Source organism: Motacilla alba, chromosome 1 (assembly GCF_015832195.1).
Source record: "Motacilla alba alba isolate MOTALB_02 chromosome 1, Motacilla_alba_V1.0_pri, whole genome shotgun sequence".
NCBI classification, from domain to species: domain Eukaryota; kingdom Metazoa; phylum Chordata; class Aves; order Passeriformes; family Motacillidae; genus Motacilla; species Motacilla alba.
In genome coordinates, this window is record NC_052016.1 from 58,303,938 (window position 1) to 58,324,436 (window position 20,499).

Sequence of the window (20,499 nt, forward strand, 5' to 3'; positions counted from 1 at the left end):
AGTAGTAGAACTTAAGTCTTGTGTTTCCTTCAATTGTAGATATTTATGTAGATATGTAGATATGTAGATACTTATTTATTTTATATATTGTGGCATAACGTATTTTTTCCTTGTGTCCTCCCATCTGATAAAGCCATAACCTCAGTGAGCAATTTTGTATTTTAAGTGCCATGGTATTCCCCCCTTCTGTATGTAGGAATCAGAGGAAACCATTTTCTATTGTGGATAGTCTTTTTAATCATCTGTCCATCTAGTCAGAAACCTTTTTCATGTAAAAGGGGCATAAATGAAAATAATGGGATTAAAAGAACATTATCTTAATCTTTCAAGGTGGAAGACACATAACAAAAAGTGCTTGTATGAATGCTCTTGATATGGAGGTGTATTAGTTATATATTTAGATAAAGATTCATCAGTAAGAAAGCTTTAATGTACTTTTCTTACAAACATTGCAAAAAAACCCCCTAAATATTAATAATTTCTACCAATTTAGTAAAGCCATCTTATAGTTAAGAATTTAATTACCAAATTTGTGATCAAATAAAATGAATCAATTGTATTCAGGTAGATGTTTCTACTTGAGTGTTTCTTCAGTGTGATGACTGACACACCAAATAGCCTAAAAATTTAAAAGTAACTGGGTATAACTGGACTTGTTAACTGCACCAATAAGCTTCCTCAGAATTGATTTTTTTTTACTGTAGCGGTAGCTTTGGTTGAATCTGTATACCAGTCTCTGAAGCTTGCGTTAAAGTACAGAAAATAACCCAGTTTCTCGTCTCCCTCTCATAATGAAAACACAAAGTAAAGGCCTTTTATAAAACTATTTTGTAATGGAAATTTTAGCAGCCTTTTGAATGAACAATTATGTCTTTGTTTCCATGGAGCTAGTACTAAAATAGCTCAAAATCAGTGTGGTGGTATTAAGAATCTTATGTTAAGCTTCTTTCGGGAAATTTCTGCTTGTCTTGGTCAAGACAATTTCAATTAAAGAAATTGTTAGAAAAATATTAACTAATCAAAAGTAAAATTTGGAATGTATTTGTTTTATTGAAGCTTTATTTCATAAATGTTTCCTGTGCTCCTCCTTTCCTTGAAGAATTCCCACAGAAATAGGAAATGTTTCGCTTTTGTGTATAAACACTGCAGTGGTAATTTCACTCACAGTCTCTTACCTACAGGAGGTATGTGATGAAATCCAAGAGTTTAGGGAAGTATATTTCTCTGTTTATTAAGAATTTTACTTGAACTCTTTGAAAAATTTTAGTTTCACCTTTTGAAATTGGAGTGGGAGTGGGATGGTGTTGTGGTGAGATTATTTTTTTAAAGTTCAAGGTTATTAAACTGGAGGATTTTTAGCTCTCTATATGAATGTTTAGGATGTCTCTAAGTACAGAACCATAGAATCATTTAGATTGGAAAAGACCTCTAAGATTATTGAGTCCTAACATTAATCCAGCACTGCCAAGTTCACCACTAAATCATGTTGTTCAGTTCCACACCTACAAGTCTTATAAATGCCTCTAAAGGTGGGGACTCAACCATCTCTGAGCAGCCTCTTCCAGTGCTCAATAACATTTCTGTGAAGAATTTTTTCTAAAGAGTTTAGTGCTTCAAATCTCCTAGTTTCTCAGGTGGTGGAGTCTGAAACTGAAATCCTGAACCTGATGATTATTTTAGGATAGGTTTGTAGTCATTGTTTTTCAGCAGAAGGAGGGCAATTGCAAGTGACAAGTTGATACAGAAAGTGTTATGTGTTTTCATGTGTGGGAGTCAATTTAAAGGTATGAAATATCATCTCTTGTTTTGTGGTCACTAATGATTGTGAAGGTATGTATTTCTCTCATGGGACCTCTTGTTTACTGAGGAAGTAGTTTCTTTCTCTCTTCCCACCCTGTCGAAACGTCTTCCCAGCACCAGCCCAGGGGTTGCTGCATCTTTTCTGTAATGGAAAGAGAGCCCTTAACACAGAGGTCACTCCTTATTACCAGCTTCTGATCTGTTTTTAGGAAATTGTGAGGTTTGTATCACAAGCAGGGGATTTCAGAAGAAAACAAAAAGGAAATTGCTTTTTTTTGTCCTCTTCCATTTTAACCAGAGATTGGTGGCCCTAATGCATCATGTTAGAATATGTAATCAGATTATTAAACACATTAGCAGTTAAAAAAAAAACCATCAAAACCAAAAGCAAAACAAAACTTCAGGAAATCTGAGAAAATAACAGATGGATCCCAGACATATCCTTTATAGCTTGCAAAATAAAAGCAATGCATGTTTAGTGTCAGATGTTTAATTAATTATTTCAAAAGACTTTAAAAAAATGTTGCCGAGTAGGTATCCTAAACACTATGTAATGGCTGATTTTTTTCTAGCTGAGTCACTGTAGACAATTTCATCTGGCCAACCTGTATTTCCTTTGTTTTCAGACAGTCTGGTACACATGGATTTGAGAGATACCTGGGGCTTCAGCAGCTGTGGCTTCTGAAAAGCCTTTCTAACATTCCCGGTCTGTAGATGAGTAAGGCAGACTTGTGCACTCTGAATGCTTGCTAAAGCACCTGATTCTCTGACCTTCATCCAGCCAGCTTTTTTTTTTTTTTTTCTACTTGTTTCGTGCAGCCAAGTTTTTCTCACTACCCAACATTCAGCTCAAACCTTGGCTGTGTTCCTACCTTGCTCTTTGAATTGGGTTCATCCAACTAACGACTTTAAATGTTTATTTGGATTGTGTTACATTAAACTTTTGTAGCTGAAGAAATAACGAATAGTGAGAAGAGGATAGTTACAAGTGTCACATATTTATCAAATATTTGTTTATAGCAGTAGTCAAAATCCTTAGGAATCAGATGGGTAAGCCTGCATGAGTCACACAATTTTACCTACCCATTAAACAGCTTGAGGAGGCTGTGTGTACTTCGTAACTTTCCTAGCATCTTTCCTATGCCTGAACTTGGAAATATGCCTCCCTTATGTATACCATCTTCAGTTACCAAGTGATGACTATATTCCCATTTTCAATGTGATGAATTCTGGGTATCTTCAGGAAATAGGTATTCATGGAAAGAAAATAAATAAGTGTGTTTAGTATCTGCAGTTAAGGTCATTCCTGCATATTATAAATCACTGTTTAATGAAGAGCTGAGAGGTTCATGTAGCTTATACTTCTTATAGAACAGTACAAAGGTTTGTCAGCATGTTCAACTTTGAACATGTACTTTCAGAATTTCTCAGATTGGATCTTGTCTTTCATATGTCTTCTTTCTTGGACTTCTTTCTTTGCTAGTATCTGAACAGTACTTTTGTAAAGGCATCTTAATAGCTTTACTTAGTAACTATGTGGAATATTCTGCTTTCTGTAATTTGAAGCTCCCTAAGTTGTTGGTATTGATTTTTGCCCTTTGAGAGGATGGAAATTACTCTGCTCTTTAGTTTTGTTTCCAGATTTGATGATTTCAAATTAAAAAGAAGGAAAAAAACCCTTTGATACTCCAGTGACTTAAGGCTTATGTGTGAAACTGTAAGCATCTGACCATAGTGGCTTTTGTTATAAAATATGATAGATAAGGCATTTGATCAATCATGTCTTTTGTCACATGATTTCTTCATGTTTTCACATATTGTGAGTGCTAAGTCTAGTTTGGTTGTGACCACATGCATCTTGAAATACTTTTTCTAAAGACTATAATATTTTCATTGTTTTCACAGCAACTTTTAACCTTGGACATTTTAATATTTATTTTATGAAACATGATTGCAAGTTGATATTGTCTTGTGATTCTGGTTGCTATTGATGTAACAATAAATGCTTTTGTGCTCCATGAAAGAATAGATAGCATTTAATATATGAAGTACATTTAAGTGCTCAGACTGTGAAAAGACTTAAACAGCTTTTGCTAATGTCCAGTCTGAGCTTCCCCTGATACAGCTTCATTCTGTTTCCTCATGTGGTATCACTGGTCACCAGAGAGAAAGATCAGCTCTCCCCACTCTGCTGCCTGCCTTGGGGAAGGTGTACAATGTGATGAGGTCACTCCTCAGCCCTCTGTCCTCCAAGCTGAACAAACCAAGTGACCTCAGCCACTCCTCATAAGTCTTTGCCCTCAAGACCTTTCACTGTCTTTGTTGTCCTCCCTTGGACACACTCTAATAGTGTGATGTCCTTATGCTGTGGTGCCCAAAGCTGCATTCTCGAGGTGAGGCTGCCCCAGCATAGAGCAGAGCGGGACAATCCCCTCCCTTGCCTGGCTGGCGATGCTGTGCCTGATGGATGGCCATGCTGGCCCTTTTGGCTGCCAGAGCACTCTGTTGACTTCAACTTGCCATTAGCCGGGACCCCTGAATTCCTTTCTGCAGGACAGTTCTCCTCAGCCTCTCATCCTCCAGTTTGTACATATAACCAGGGTTACACCCATCTCAGGTGGAGAATCCAGTACTTGCTCTTGTGACATTTCATGCTGTTGTTCATTGCCAGCTCTCTAGTCTATTCATAGCTCTGTGTAAGGTCTCTCTACTTGCAAGGGAGTCTATAACGCCCCCTAGTTTAATGTCATCACCAAAGTTACTTACTGTGTATTCAATTCCTGCGTCAAGATCATTTATAAAACCATGGCAGAACTCTGACCCCAAAATTGAGCCCCAGAGAACCCCACTAATAGCTGGCCACTAGCCTGATGTAACCTGATTAACTACAAACCTTTGAGCCCAACCTGCCATTTGGTTGCTCATCCAGCTTGTTATGGACTTGTCTAGCCATGTCCTGGACATTTAGTCCAGAAGGGGACTGTAAGAGATGGTAACAAAAGCTATGCTAAAATTAAAAAAAACCAAAACAACAAACCCCACATTGACTGACTTCCCTTGGTCAACTAGTTGGGTGACCTTGTCATAAAAGGAAATTAAGTTTGTAAAACAGAAACACATAATTAATGACCTGCCATGTAATGAAGTATTAGAAAATGTACTAAGCATGAAACACCTGTACTGCAGCTGGTGGCACGCATTTTGAAATAGAAAATACTCATTCAGCTAATTCACACTGACAGTCAGTCTTCTTGTGTCTATGTTCTTAGCTTTTATGGTTTGAGGTAAAATTTGGGTTATTTATTTCAGGGAAAATATGTTTTATGTTGTTGATTAAATAACTTTATTAGTAGGTTTAACAAAAATTTATTAATTTTCAAAGACAGGTTATTAAATGTATATACTTAAAGAGACTGTGGTATCACATAAATATTAAGACAATTGTTTTAAAAAGATGGGCATCATAAAATTCATAAAAAGAAAAATTGAGGAAAAAATCAACCTTCTTGTTACCTTTTGCAGGATTTAAAAAAATCTATTCTAGCAGTGATCTGAGACAAGCTTTAAATATTGCTTAGGATATTTAATTATTTAATTATACATTAAATGTGTGTAGTCAAAAAATGTAAATATTTATATTACAGTGTTTTTATACTGCTAGAAGGACTATCACTATTGAGGCTGAGCATTATAAATCCTCTTTATAAAATAAATTTTGATGTATTTTTAAGAATCCCGTAAGTTCATTTTTCTGAAGAAATTGATGCAATTTGAAATTAATAACAAAGAAGTAATATCTTAAAGGACCTATTATAACGTCTTTTCATTGAAAAGTATGTTGTAAATGTGGTTTGGTCAGGAATCTGAAATATCAAGAAATTAATTAAATGAGAGAACTTTGTGGAAATTACTATTTAGTCTTCTAGGATATTTTAAATGTCTTGAGCTGAGAGGGCAAAGGGTATGGGAATTTTGATATGAAGGTACTTTACACCAACTTGGTTTGCTTTTGCATACTTGCTGTGTTGTTATATATTGTTAGTTTGGATAACTGTTTTTTGTTTTTTTTTTCTCCTATGAGCATAAGTGAGTAGAGTGGTTGACATGGTCCTTCAATTAGAGTGAAACTGGACAAGGAAGTATTTATCCCTCTCTCCCACCACATGAGTTCTCCCTGTGTTGCGTGTGTCTGTCTGTGGTTGGACTAAGGGCTGGCACAGCCTCCTTCAGCATGGCCACTGCTACCAAAACCCTGGGGAGAAATTGTGCACGTGTCAAGATGCTATGGTGTTGTAGTAAGTCTTTAACTTTGATGAGCAATCAGGCTAGGAGAGAGGCTGGTAAAAAGGCATCTTTATTAATGAGGGAAAAATCAAATTTAAATTTCTCAGTGTCAATCAAACCTGGAGTATGTTAGCAAAACGTGGATCTGAGTCATCAGCGAAGGGAGGGGGAAGTGTCTAGGCTAAAAATTGAATCAGCATTGTCACTGGTATTGAAAATTGTATTGTTTACAGTACTAGACATTACTTTTCAACACAGAAGAAGCATTTGGAAGTTTTGTGGCACTACCTCAATGGATGATTCTTTCCACATTGAACTCCACAGAAGCATTCAGCAGTGAACCCTCGTCTCTGTCGGACTGAGGAGGGAGTGACATATACTGCTTAAGGTTAAGTCACAGTCAAATTTGACACCAGCAGTTTCACTGACACTTCTTGGAGGGCAAATTGATACAGATTCAGGTGATTTAAAGTGATAAATGTTTTTGACGCTGCGATACTTTGTTTGCAAACATTTTGGTTTGGAATAGGTGTAATAACCTTGTTACAAAAAAGTTAGACAATGCCCTGTTTTTCCTGGGGAGTGATGCCCACTTTATGATTAAGCTTTCAATTGTCTTCTGGTTGTTTACAGCAGTCACAATTTGGTTTTGCAACTTTTCACGTGCTTTAATTCTATTTAGCTGGTTATGACTAGATACATTTTTTTAGTGGATTTTCCTGCAGCCTAGGAAACCAAAAATGTACAGGAAATACAGAAATGAAGAGTAATTGGTAAATTGCATAGACCTTCAGAATCAAATCAAAGCTATCTTTTGCTTAAAAGATACAAAAAGTGAAAAAACTTAATCTAGCATTCAAAGTCCTGGTAGTGCTATGGTTGGGAAAAGGTGGTTTTTCTCCTCCCTCTTGTATTTCTGTAACTTCTCCTATGGAGGATTTTTTGAGGAGGTAAACCCCAGCTATATCTTAAATAAAAGTGTCCCAAGAAGAACTAATGGAGTAATTATTTTGTTAACTGAAAGTGAAGTAGTTTATTTGAAGAACACAATTATGGTTATTTCCTATATTCAGTAAGTTAAGAATATAATTAGATTTGCCATGTAATAAAAGTTGGGAGAAGTACTGAAAGGAGATGTGCTTGAACTTTTGATCAAGATTTTGCAGTCATTGTACTGACTATGTTCCTCCAAAGTTGTTCTCATCTGTTTACACACAGGATGAATTCGCATATTGCCTCTGATTATCATATATTTGATTAAAGAGCACCAGAATAAATTTTCTATTTTGCCAGTTGATAATTTTTTCTGAAGACCTCACTTATGAAAGAGCTTTTGTGGATTATGATTATTTAAATGGCTGTGCTTTTCCCATTTATATAACTGTTCCATTTCCTCTGAAGTAACATTTTCACCTAAATTAAGGGCTGATTCTGTTTTACACCAGACAAAAGGGGAAAAACATGCTCTCTGTGTTAATCATTATGAAGACATAGGCCTCTGGATATGTTTGTAAAAATTCTAATGTAAATTAAAATTTAAATGCTGTATTAATTAGTTATAAATAACATAATTTGATGATAAATATTCATTGAAATAAAGTAATGCATTTCATAAGGTAAAAATACAGAATAGCAAAATAATATTGCCTTTCTCAAAGTATCTTTGTTGCTCTTAAACATTAACATATGTGTATTTCAATTTGCGTGGCTTGAATGAGATCTGAGAAGTCCTTTTGATAGATTCTGCTGGATTTATGGCACTGGATATTTTTAAAGGGTGAACTGTAACTAAAACACAAGTTCCTTCTTGTGTTTTATTCCTCTTTCTAAATTGTGTAAGAAGTTGAAAATAACTTAATTCAGCCATTTGAGAAGACCTTTTTGAGAAGTTCTTTCCTTTTATTTACTGCTTAGTATTTTATACTTTTCCCTAAAACTAAAATGTGTTTAAGTTCTTTTGAGAGGATACAAAAACAGTTAAATATGAAGTTTTACTGCTGTCTCATGTGAATGACTTCTAATCTGATTTGTTGGTTGTTTTTTTTTTCTGCGTTCTCATTTTTGTATGCCTAGAATGCTGGTTTTTGAAGGGGTTTTTTTAGATTTTTTAAAAAGTTAAGTGTGTTAAGTCCTTTTTGTTCTAATTTCTTTTCTAAAATATGATTGAAGAATATGTTAGGCATAACCAAACATAATTACTTCAAATGACAAGTGATTAACGAAGACTTTGGTTCTAAAATAATAAAACATGGCTACATAGAAGGACTGTGATTGAAAATGTGATCTAATGTGATTAAAGCCCTCTTTTCTGAAAGGCCCCCCTGCTATTTTCTTTTTTTAATTCTTCTTACTGATAGCTTGATATTTGCATCTGATGAGTAGAGGTAAATCTTATTTGTAAGAAAGAAAATGAGAAAAAATAAATGAAAAAAATTGAGAAAGAAAATAGTCATAAATTTTTTTGTAGAAAGAAAATGTTCATAAAATTTTTTGTAGTTTGGCAATTTTTGAGGATTTTTAACTAAGCAGAGTATGAATTCCTCTTTTAATGCAATAAAGAACACTTGAATTTGCTCCACTACGTAAGACCTAACCGTGTAATTATTGACACTTCATCTGTAGTTGTCTTGTAATCAAACCAAATGATATGTGATTTCAGTTTTACTCAGTTACATGATGCCTTGAAAGGAATTCTTAATACAGACGGAGCTCTGTAATTAGATTTGCAGATGGCGGTTTTGAAAGTCAGTCCACAGTGATATTGTTTTCAAAATCTGGGTCTGAGTCTTAGAGAGAAGATAAAAGTGTATCCTGAAGTCTTTCCTCCAAGCCTCATTAGTTGAGTGAATGATGAATAGGACTAATATCAAAACATGGAAGAAATATTAGGGTGTGATGGAGTGTTTTGCTGAAATACCTATTGTTGCTTGTTCACCATATTGTTGTAAGCACTTCTCTTGGTTGTATATTTTTTTTTTTAAGTGAACCAGCTGAGAGATCATGTGCTGATGAGAGGATACCTTTTCTTTTTTGAGTGAGGAGAGAGTTTATTGTCCTAATTCTTTATCAGTAGATCTATCCTTTCATTTGAAATTTTGTTTAGCAATTAGGTATTAATGGAGCTTATGATGGGAGTCATGAATGGGAAGGTTTTGTTGCTGTTTACAGAGAAGTATGGTGCTTATGTAACTGCTTTTATTTTGTGTAGGTATTTATAAGAAGTCTATTTTCTCCTTGTCTCATTGGGAGTAATAGAAGTTCTAACTTCATTTCACATCTCTGAACCTGTATTAACTGTGCACTCTGACAGGCATTATTGTAAATGGCCTCACAGTGATGTTAGCTTTGTGGAAAATGTTTTGGTTCTTAGTAGCAATCAGAAAAGGGAATTAAATATAAGGAAGCATTAATGAGGAAAAATGAGTAATACAAGAGTAATTTTTCTATGAATTAATGATATGTCTGTATTTTGAATGTTGTATGAAGTTCTAGTGATTTCCAGTCTCAAAAGAATATATTAGGACTAGCAAAAAATATGAAGGGTTAGAAGTGTGATTAAGTACATATTTCAAATGAGGAGTGACTTAACAAAGTAGGATTGTTCAGCTTGGAAAAGAGCTGACCAAGCGTATTTGAAATATAAGTAAGTAAAGGGAAGAATGTGATAGAAAACACCTGATTGCTGTTTTTCAAAATGCAACTAGCAGAGGGCTGAAATTAATAAACATATGGCAGATGTATAACAAACTATTTTTACACAAATCATGGGGGAAAATGTAGGACTCCTTACTATGGGCTGTGAAGGCTCCAAGAATTTGAGGGTTCAGGAAGTAATCAGAGAAATTATTGGAAAAAATCTATTGCCCTATTGAAACAATGATGCTCTTTCTGGAGCAAGAGATTGCTGTGTCACAAATAATGGGAGCTTGAGATACTATGATAGAGAAAATACAGTATATGCTCAGCCTATACTGTTACACTTTTTGTAGATGCTTGGCCTCTTGTCACTGATTTTCAAGTGCCGAGATACTTTGTGTAATGAAGATCCAACTAGCTTTTTACATAAGGGAAACTCTGGCCACTAATAAATTATTTCTTACATTTATTTATTTGCCTTTCAGTTTCTTCCTCTAAAAGAATCCTTTGTCATTAGAGTTGTATCTCCTATATGGCTGTATAATTGTGGCCTTTGTTCTTAACTGTGTTATCATCTAAATTAAAGAAAATATTTTATTGGATGAAGAGCTGCATAATAAATTAAGGAGCTTGGGGGAAGGCAATTAGGATGCACTTAAATGTTTGTAAAACAATTCATTATGGCATGTGTGGTGCCTCACCACACAGGTGAGGTTTTGGGTTTATTATTTAGCAATTTAGGTTTTGGGTTTTATCATAGCAAAAAAAAAAAAAATCTTAAATCACTAATGACAGCTAAAACCCTGTGGGAGTCCAGTCATAATCTAGAAAAAAAATTCTTACACTATTTGAGGATTATTTAGAGAAGCAAAGGGGACAAATATTGACAAATCTGGTTAAAAAATCCCAGCCTTACAAATCTTGGTATCAGAAATTGCCCTTATGATCAAGGACAGCTTCTTCTTGTAAGGACTTGAAAAAAATAAAATTGGATTAGAAAAATTTTAAGAGAAAAAATTTAAGAGAAAATTTTAATTGTAATTTTTAAAATTACAATTCCTGTCTTTTATCTTTTGCACTTTTGAGGACAAGAAAAATGCAACAGATAATATAACTTGTATTGATTTTCTTAAAGAAACACAGAACCTTAAGGAATGTCTTTGCTTGAAAATTTAACAAACTGCAGGCTGCAAAACTGAAAAGCAACAGAAGTTATATGGCTATTGTTAAGGAGTGTGACTATTGATTTTTCCAGTCCTGACATCTTAAATTCATGTATATGTATTCTGCATTTTTTTACCTACTAGAAAACATTGTGCATTGCAAATGATGGTATTTCCTGAGAAATTATTGGGTTTTATAATAATTTATTACATTTGGAAGGGTTTTGCTAGCTAAAAATTAAAATTTATATGGAAAAATGGGAACAAAGTAAGGTTTGAGGTAAAATCATGATTCTTTATACATTTGATTGTGCTTATTTATAAAATATAGTCAATGGGCATTTCAGTCTTAACAAGATTTAGCTGTATTCTATGGGAAGCATTTGCTCAAGCTCTATAAATCAGTCTAACTCTATAACAGATATTGTTTTGTTATTATTTTCTGCAATCCACATATCTTTTTAAAAGGAAAAAGTCTGCTTGGCACTTCTACATTTACTGTCGGCTTTAACCTAGTTATGTTGTGTGCGGGGAATTAAATAGAACTATAGCACATGCCCAGTATTAGTTCTATAATCATTACAGTCACTGAAGAGTCACTCTTCAGAAGTGAGTGGGGGCTTTTCACTGTGCCAAACACTGGGTTGTTTTCTCCCATGTTAACTTTTTGGCGCAGAGAACTGCATGATAAGTAGTTAATTAAAAAGTAAAGATTGATGAAAATGAGCATGTTTAAGTTGAATGTAGAGCTTCTCTAGTTGGTGATGAACATTGCCGCTGGATATTTCAGCATTTCAGAGTGCTGCCACCAACCAAAAATATTACTACATATCTCAAAATTATCCATGTAAGCAAGCAGCAGGATGTTGAGAATTAAGGACCTTCCCATTAAGCTCCTGCTTTTCAGCAAAATGAAGTTAAGACCAGTGCTGTGCGCACCTCACATTAGAATTGTTTGAGATCATTTTATACCTGGCATTGTGGTTTTCCTGGGCTATCTCACTGCCAATAATCTTTTATGTACATCTATAGGTATCGGTTGGAAAATGACGCTGTCATAACTAAGTTCATTGGAATTGTTTTGGTTTTAAATATTATGTAGCCATGATTTATAGTTTCTGGGCTTTTAAGATTTGTCGAGTGTTGTGTGATAAGAGGGAAATGAAAAATTTCAAAATGAGAGCAGTGAAAGACCCTAAAGAAAACAAAAACTTAAGAAAAAGGTGAACATGAGAATAGGACACTCTCAAAAGTCATTATTTAATTTTAGAAATTAAAGTAGGTAATAGATAGCTTAATCTTAATATAGAAATGTAAGTAATCCCTTTTTTTACCAAAGAGTGCAGTGGTGCAAAAAAAAAAAGCAAGCTGGATTTATGTCAAGTGGTATTTAGCAAGGTAAGTAGCACATAAGAGAGCTCCTGTATAGTGAGGAAAAACAGGTAATGCCCTCTGAGACCACTTTGCCTTCCTGATTGTACCTCATGGAAGAGAAGGGGGCAATGAGAGAACTTGCAGACTATTTTGGGTTTACAGACTAAGGGGGAATATATGATGGCTGCTTGGAACATTCTTTGTCATGCTTTTCTTTAAGTATCTGTCTTTGATGTACCAGGGAACAATCCCACAAACTATTCTGAAATATATCCCATCATTTTCCAAGACTAAAATTCCATTAACTCTATTGTTGCAATTTATTCTAGCCACGGAGTGCATCTGTGAGTTAACTTACAAAAGAGAAATTGCTTTGACAAGTATGTTTGAATAATAAAAAATCAATAACATAAAAAAAGAAATTTAAAAAACAATTGTTCTGAGTTACTGGCAACTTCTGTTGATTAAAATTTTCTATTAGTATTTATTGCAAATACATTCTGATTGCTCCTACATGTGAAGTTTGGGAAACAGGTGTGCGTGCATTGTGGGTTTTTCCAGTTGTCTCCTTTTAAAAACAGACATTGCTGTTTGCATAAACCTAATGTATGATAGAGTTTGCTGTGCAATACAAATTAGATTTAAATAATGTGTTATTGTTGACAGCTTAATGGTTCTTAGAATTTCAATTTTTTGGTGATGTTCTCTGATAAATCTGTTAAACCTCAGCAAGGTTTACTTTATAGGGATAATATATTGTTCAAAACACTCCAAAAAGCTACATATAGTTTGTGACTGTTGAAAAATAAATATGAAATGCTGCTGACCTATTAGATTTGGCTGTGCAATTTTCAGCAGGACAAGTGCATAGTCTTATTCGTAGAAGAGGCTACAAAAATAGTTGCAAAAAACATTTATCTTTTCAGAGTACATTTAGTTTTTGACTTTTGTAACTCTCAGTTATTTCCATTTATTTTGCTTCTCTTCTGGCTTGGAAACAAAAAAATACCTTAAAGAAAAAACAACCCGCTAAAAACAAACAAACAAAAAAAACCAACCAAAAAACCCACCATTCCAAACCACCACCAAGTAACTATTTTTAAAATACTCCTGGTTATTGAATACAGGCAATTAGAAGCATGAGCTTATACTGTACTAGCATCTATGCCTTGATCTTAAAGTTGTTATTGAAAGTGAGAGAAGACAGGCAAGAATGGGCTATGAAGTATTAAAAGCAAAATGAACTGGTAATGTCTGTTTAGTAATATTATTTTTCATACTTTTTAAGCAGTGCTCATTTATCAACTTCTTTATAGTCCATAAAAATCAATTTTGAATTTTTGCTTTCAGACATGTGGCAAACCTAAGTTGTTTGGTTTTTATTATTAAAATAAATTTTCAGTATCTGTTCCCTTTTTTGATGTAAGAAAGTCCCGTATCTAATTGGCTGATTTCTTTTGTGATTAAGTCAAGATCAGAAGTAATTTATAAGAGAAACTGAACTAGATGAACTGGAAACAAATTAGCTGCAAGTTTGAGAATGGTTTTCATTTTACTTCACTGAAAATAAACCTGCAATTCTTATTTCTTAGTCTTTAATTTTTCAGGTTCTATATATTGAAGTAAAAGCTCATATTCTGCTTTGGCCAAAAATGTTTTTGTGGAGATAAAAATAATAAATAGGAGCAGTGTCCCCTTCTGGTGGGACAGGAACAATAGACCATGAGAAGGACTTTTGGGTTTGTGTTTTGGAGTAGGTACTTTTACGTAAAATACTTTTATCAGTCTTCATTTGTGTCAGACGTGGTTGGATTACTTTATAAATTTTTCTAAGTGTGCAAGATTTGTCCTGTGTCACACTTTAGAACTTTTTTTTTGCGTTCCTTCTAGAGGCAGGACTTTTTATTTCAAGTAATCTGATTCTTGTGCTAAAGAAGCTTTTATGAAGGCAGGTATTTGAACTTCATCAGACTAATTCTTGTCCTACCCCTAAAGAGTATTTTTTGCTGTAGGCACAGTACAGCTTAAGAAATTTGTGGCAAATAGCCGTTTTTTGTTTTTGTTTTGTGGTTTGGGGTTTTTGGTCTTTTTTCTCTTTAAGCCTCCACAATACTCAGAGAAGGTCTGGCATTGTCAAGGATGTTATAAAGCCTTGTGATCTGAGTGTGATTGGTAGTTGTCTCAGTAAATCATACATATATGCAGTTGATCAGCCACTGTAGTTGATCTGCCTACAGGAGTATCCTCCTCCCTCAAAGGAAAATGTAAGAAAATAAAGGTCAATCTGTGGGATATTTTTAAATTTGCATAATAACAAGCACATTCTTGTAAGTACTAAAAGCTCGCCAGGTTACTTCATTCATACTGTCTCAGCAAGTATAAAAAAATTTAAATTAATTTCTTGGATTGCTTTAAAATTGTCAATAAACTTACTAGGTAGCATTCCCTTAGTGACTAACTGCTGAGTATGTGCAATATGTTATTTTGAGTAGAAATGGTTTTGAAGTTAAATGAAGGAAGGCTTGTTTAAAAGGGTATGTTAATGTGCAAAATTATATCCTGTTGTAATGATTCCCATGAGAATCAGTCTTTAAGTGCTGTCATTTTGTTATAAACCATATTGTGAGCACATTGGTTAAGATTTATCTGACATAACTTTAGAAGTGCCTGTCTGAACTAGTTGTCCTTTTATAGTCAATAAAAAGTACTACATTCCCTGAAAAAGATTTATTTCATTCTGATGTTGCAGCTAAAACCACTGAGATAATGACTTCCCTGAAACATCTTTTACTTTCCCATGATGATAAAGAGAATTGTGAAAATTAGTCCAGATACACATAGCTCTAATTCAGATCTCTAAGGACTACATTTTTAATTTAAAAATAAATAAAGAATGTATACCAGTTATGAAACATACCTTATTAAGTTTTTTTTTTTTAGCTGTGATTTTCTCTGTAGTTATATTGATATATTTAGGTTAACAAATGCATATGATCAGCACACATTTCTGTCACTGAACAATTTAATTTATTCCATTTAGCATTGTAAATGGTTTTGCCTAAAGAAATCTTCTTTCATGCAATTGAAGAAGAATCTTCCTAAAAATCTGAATTAATTGTTTAGAAGTTTAAGGTTTTAGTTTATGACCATAAAAGAGTAACCTGTTTTTCTCCTGCCGGAGTCCCCTACTTCTTTTCTCAGACAACTGTGTTTTAATGCTGATACTGTTGCTTGTCTTTATGTAAGAAACAGTAGCAGTCTGATTCCACATATTTGGAATTCTCACTGGTGATTATAAAATCAGTTCAGTGTTGTTTTGTAGAAAAGATGTTCCAGTTTTGACAAAAATTATCCTTCCATGTTATATGATTGCTTTAGTTATCAAGAGTTAAATGTTTACTAATTTTCTCTTCAAAAGAACTAATTGATTTGGGATTTTAAGAGATTTTCAATCTCATTTGAGTAGGTTATTCTCAGCTCTTTTCCTGTGGAAACTTGTGCTATATGTTGACTCAACTGTTTTGTAATGGCTAAAATCAGAGATGAGCATTAAGGAGAGAAAGAGAATTAATAATTTTGTTTCCAAACTGTTTATCTCCTATATAGCTACAAGGACAGATATTTTTTTGAAATTCTGGTTGTATTTGTATATGTATACACTTGAACTTAAAATCCTTCAGTTTAAAACAGATGAGGTTGTTATGTTGACTGTGTTATGCCTTCATTTATTTTTGCCTTTAGAAAAAGGAGAGGAAATGTGGTATTACTTAATTAGGAGAGAGAATGTAGGAGTGATTTGGTGGAGATTAGGCCTGGATGTGTTTAGGGCTTTAGTAATTATAGTATTGTGATACTTCAATTTTTTAGTGGCATTGTCTGTCTAGTATTGGAATTCATATTCTTGATTTTTGCTTAAATAAGTGCAGACAGGACTCCAGCTTGAAGGGAGTTAGAAAATGCTTCTTTGACAGCAATGAAGTGCAAACTTAGAGGTGTAAATGCTTGAAGACTCTGGTTTATATAGCTCTAATATACTGTCTTTAATCGTTGCTGTCTACAGCTTCCTGAGGAAAGGAAGTGGAGAGGGAAGTTTTGAGCTCTTCTCCCTGGTATCCAATACCAGGATGCATGGGAATGTTTCAAAGCTGCACCAGGGGAGATTCTAATTGAATGTTAGGAAGCACTTCTTTGTGAAAAGGTGGTCAAACACTGGAACAGGCTTTCTGAAATGTGTTTGATGCCCCAAGCCTGTCAATGTTTAAGAAGCATTTGGATAAAGCTTTTATCAATGTGCTTGAACTTTCAGACAGCCCTGGAATGGTCAGACACTTGGTGATTCTTCTGGGTCACATCCAGCTGAAATATTCTATTCACTTTTCATTTCAATTCATTCTTCCAAATTTGATTTGAAGAATCTGATAGTAAAAAATTCCAATTTTCAGAAGTCAACAATTTAATTCTAGATGTTCAGCAGCATGTATTTTTATTGCATTTCAAGAACTGGTATGAATATACTATCTGAGATATGTAGACAACTTTTTGTGTTTGGGGGAGTATTTCTTCTCTGTTCTAGATCAGAAGGGTGTAAAAGACCAACCTAAGTTCTGCAGAGATGTGGCAATTTAGGAAGAAACCCTTTTAATGGATAGCATGATGAATGGTAGGAACTTATAATACTCAGAAAAATGGAGATTCCAAGCAAAGCAGCTGCATTTGAGAATGTAGGGTAGGTGTAGGTTAAGGAAGGTTCTTGGAGCAATTTGCAAGGAGTGTCAACCTGTTGTTATAAGCAATCTCAGCATGGGGAATCCAGTCTAACTTGCTTACTGCTGGCAGTTCAGTACCACTTTGGGAGGAGTTTGTTGACCACAGTCAATGCACCTGTAACCATTATCTGAACATTAGATTGGTGATTCATGTTTTACAGTTGTGCTGTGAAAGATGCAGAAAATGAGATAGTGCAAGCAGTACTTCAGGATATTTAATCCCAGCAAAAGCATGGTCTTTACTAAATATTAAATATTCCCTTGAGGAATGTGAAGACTTAGTGTTTGACATAAAAATAGATTCTATTTGAGATGTATGATATGGAAAGAGCACTGATTTATGGTATGGTATACTGGCTTCTGTGAGTACTTCTATCAAAGTGTTCATATTGTACTCCAGCTGAAATTTGTCTTATTACAGAAGTCTATTACAGGAGCTATATTAAAAAAAAAGATACTTTTTGGAAGTGTGATTTAACTTTTTGGTATGTGGTGTTGTATCCACAGTTTTACCCAACTTAGAAAGCTGCAAATTCATTATGAATATTTAGTTGTTTATTGGCAGTTTTTAATATGGCATAGTTTTTTGAAGCAACACCCTCACAGGCTCCAAGATCTCTTTTCTGGATGATAATATTAGACTTTGGAGCCTGTTGTCTTATACACATGAGGAAAACTATAATAAAGTTGAATTTACTGCATTTACTGCATTTACTAATTTTGAATTTTTAAACATTGCTTCCTGGACAGTTGATATCAGAAGAATCTTTGCAGCTATCAGCAGTTGGTTTTTATCTGCATTTAATGATTTCTGGCTCCTCAGCAAAGTTGGTCCTTTCATTGGTGTCAGCACATTACCAGCTCATTGCCACTGTGCTTCTCCACTGGTTACCTCCCCATCTTGTGGTGGAGACTGGTTATTCCTCTTTACCTACTGTCCTCCTTGGGAAATCCACCTGCAGAAATGTTATTAGAGGATACCTTTATGTACTGAATGTTCTACTTCTTTTCTTGACTGAATTCCATTTGATTGTTCACATTTGAAAGCAGAGATGCCTGCTTTATTTCTTGAACACAAATTAACCATGTTAATTTATTTCTGTATACTTGCTTCACTTTTGTTTAGCTTTTCCTTGTCATCTTAGACTTCTCTTCATCAAGAAATTCATGATAAATTTAGGACAACTATTTTAAAGAAGTCACCTCTCCCTACCTTCCTAAATTTTTGCTGTCATTGTCAATTAGTTCATTAATTTGTTTCCTTTACTAAGGAAGTTGATTTTAATGATAATTATGATAATTTTTACTGTCTGAAGTATGCTTAAATTGAAGTTAAGAGCAAATAGGAACATTTTCATATTTTCTTTGCAGTCACCCTGATGGGCTATAAATTTCTTTTGGCCAATTGTACAAGTGAAATAATAGTAGCCCCTCCTGGATAGTCTGTAGTCCAGGAGAAGATTCTCCATAGAACAAATTTTATGAGCTCTCAGTTTATTTTTTGATGCAGATTTTCTGAGATGTTTTATAGAATGAGACATCTTTGTTTTAATAGCACAGAAATATCCTGTCGCTTTAGACTGATCCAGGGGCTTCATTTCAGTCTCTTAAGTGTTACATATTAGTATATTGATTTATGTTAGAAAGCAAATGCAGTTTGAATTATTTTAGTCTGTAGTGAATTATTTCCATCTGTTTTACTGATTCTATATTAGTTTATTAATTTAAATTAATTACAATTTTACTATGAATAGTGTTTGAGGAAAGGGAATCAGTCTGCGTTGTACCTCTTCATTCCAACTGAGGCATAACTGATTTTTTTTCCTTGTTTTTAAGTCCAGTTTATCAAAACCAAATGGTGGGTAGCATATCTAGTCTGAAGGTAGCCTGTCTAAATATTTCACAGAATTGGTGAGGTGGAAACAAAAGTCTAGAGGTTCTCTGATCCAGTCCTCTTGAAAAAGCCAGGCCAACTAAGGCCAGTTGTCCTGATCTGTGACCACCTGGCTTTTGAATGAATTCAGTGATGAAGTCTTAACAGATACAATTTTTCATCCTAGATTTCATCCATGGGAAGAAATGGAGGAAAGTAGACACTTACAGGAGATGTTTAATTTAATCTCAGAATATTAATCTAGGAGAGTTCAGTTGACTGTCTTCTACAGGTGGCTGTTTTACTTCTGTGTGTTTTTAACATAATCTCAGAGAGCTCATCCTGGTGAAGAGATATCTGAAACAATGCAGATTGCTGATGAAGTATGTACAAGTTGCTGCTGTTTTCAGAAATAAAAACTCTGCCTGGATTTCTTGAAAAGAGAGTAAAAACCTGCATGAAACTATTTCATAATTCTAAAGAATGACCATAGAAATGGTGTGCTTCTAATCTTGAAATTTTTTTGCCTTCCTTTGGTACACATCATGTGTTTACCAAATATGCAAATATATGATATGCAGTCACAAGTTTTAAATTAAAGTACTAATTATAATTAGGATAATAGTTTTTATTTGAATGTAATTAAATGTCTCAGGAGAACTAAGGAGGTAGTCAGTTTATATATTTAGCATATTAGAAGCTTTTATGTTACAAAATTATAATTATATTAGCAATTAATTGATAGAGGAAAAAGTAATTTGAAAGTGAATGCAAAGTATGAATTAGGGTGGAATCCAAATGTATTGCATTAATTGTCTGAAGATGGGGTATGAAAGAAGTCTTTGAATATTTGGATAGGTTTAGCCACCAAAAGAAGTTTGCATAGTATTTCAACTTGCTTATTTTTTAGAGTTTAATTTCAAGTCAGTACAAACTGCTTTTAAATAGGCCATAGAATTGCCTTCTATTTAAATTGACTGTTGAAATTTTGCATTTATAAGAGATAATTCTTTGAATATATTCTTTAAATTAGGCTTGATATTGAAATTTTAATTATATAACTCCATTAAACAAATAGACCAAAAATTCTTAAAGTTATTTTAATATTAATTTATTCCATTATTTTGGGTAATATATTTACAGTTACTGAAATGAGTGTGACTGACAGGCTGAGAGACTTGGCTTGCTGAGCCTGAGGAAGAGAAGGCTCCAGGGGGACCTTGTAACCCTCAAAGGGAGTCTAAGAGAGAGCTGGACAGGGAGTTTTTACAAGGGCAGGCACTGGGTTGAGGGGAATAAGGCCTTAAACTGAAGGAGGGAGGGTCTAGATTAGATATTAGGAAGAAATTCTTACTGTGAGACTGGTGAAGCACTGGAACATGTTTCCCGGAGAGACTGGCCAAGGCTGGATGGGACTCTGAGTAACCTGGTCAAGTGGAATGTTCCTGCTCATGGCAGTGTGAACAAGATGATCTTTAAGGTCCCTTCCAACATAATCCATTCTGTGATTCCATGATTCTGTGGAATTTCACACTGGTACTTTCAAAATTCTTCAAATTTATTAGGATAAAGTAGGATTCATGAGAGTCAGACTGTGTTTCCT

General features: G+C 34.2%; 1 protein-coding gene across 14 annotated transcripts in view; it reads left to right on the forward strand.

The window, feature by feature from the left end:
* The window catches only part of NBEA (neurobeachin), a 455,021-nt gene that overhangs the window by 58,444 nt on the left and 376,078 nt on the right, over positions 1 to 20,499 (forward strand). The gene's annotated exons all lie outside the window — the stretch shown is intronic.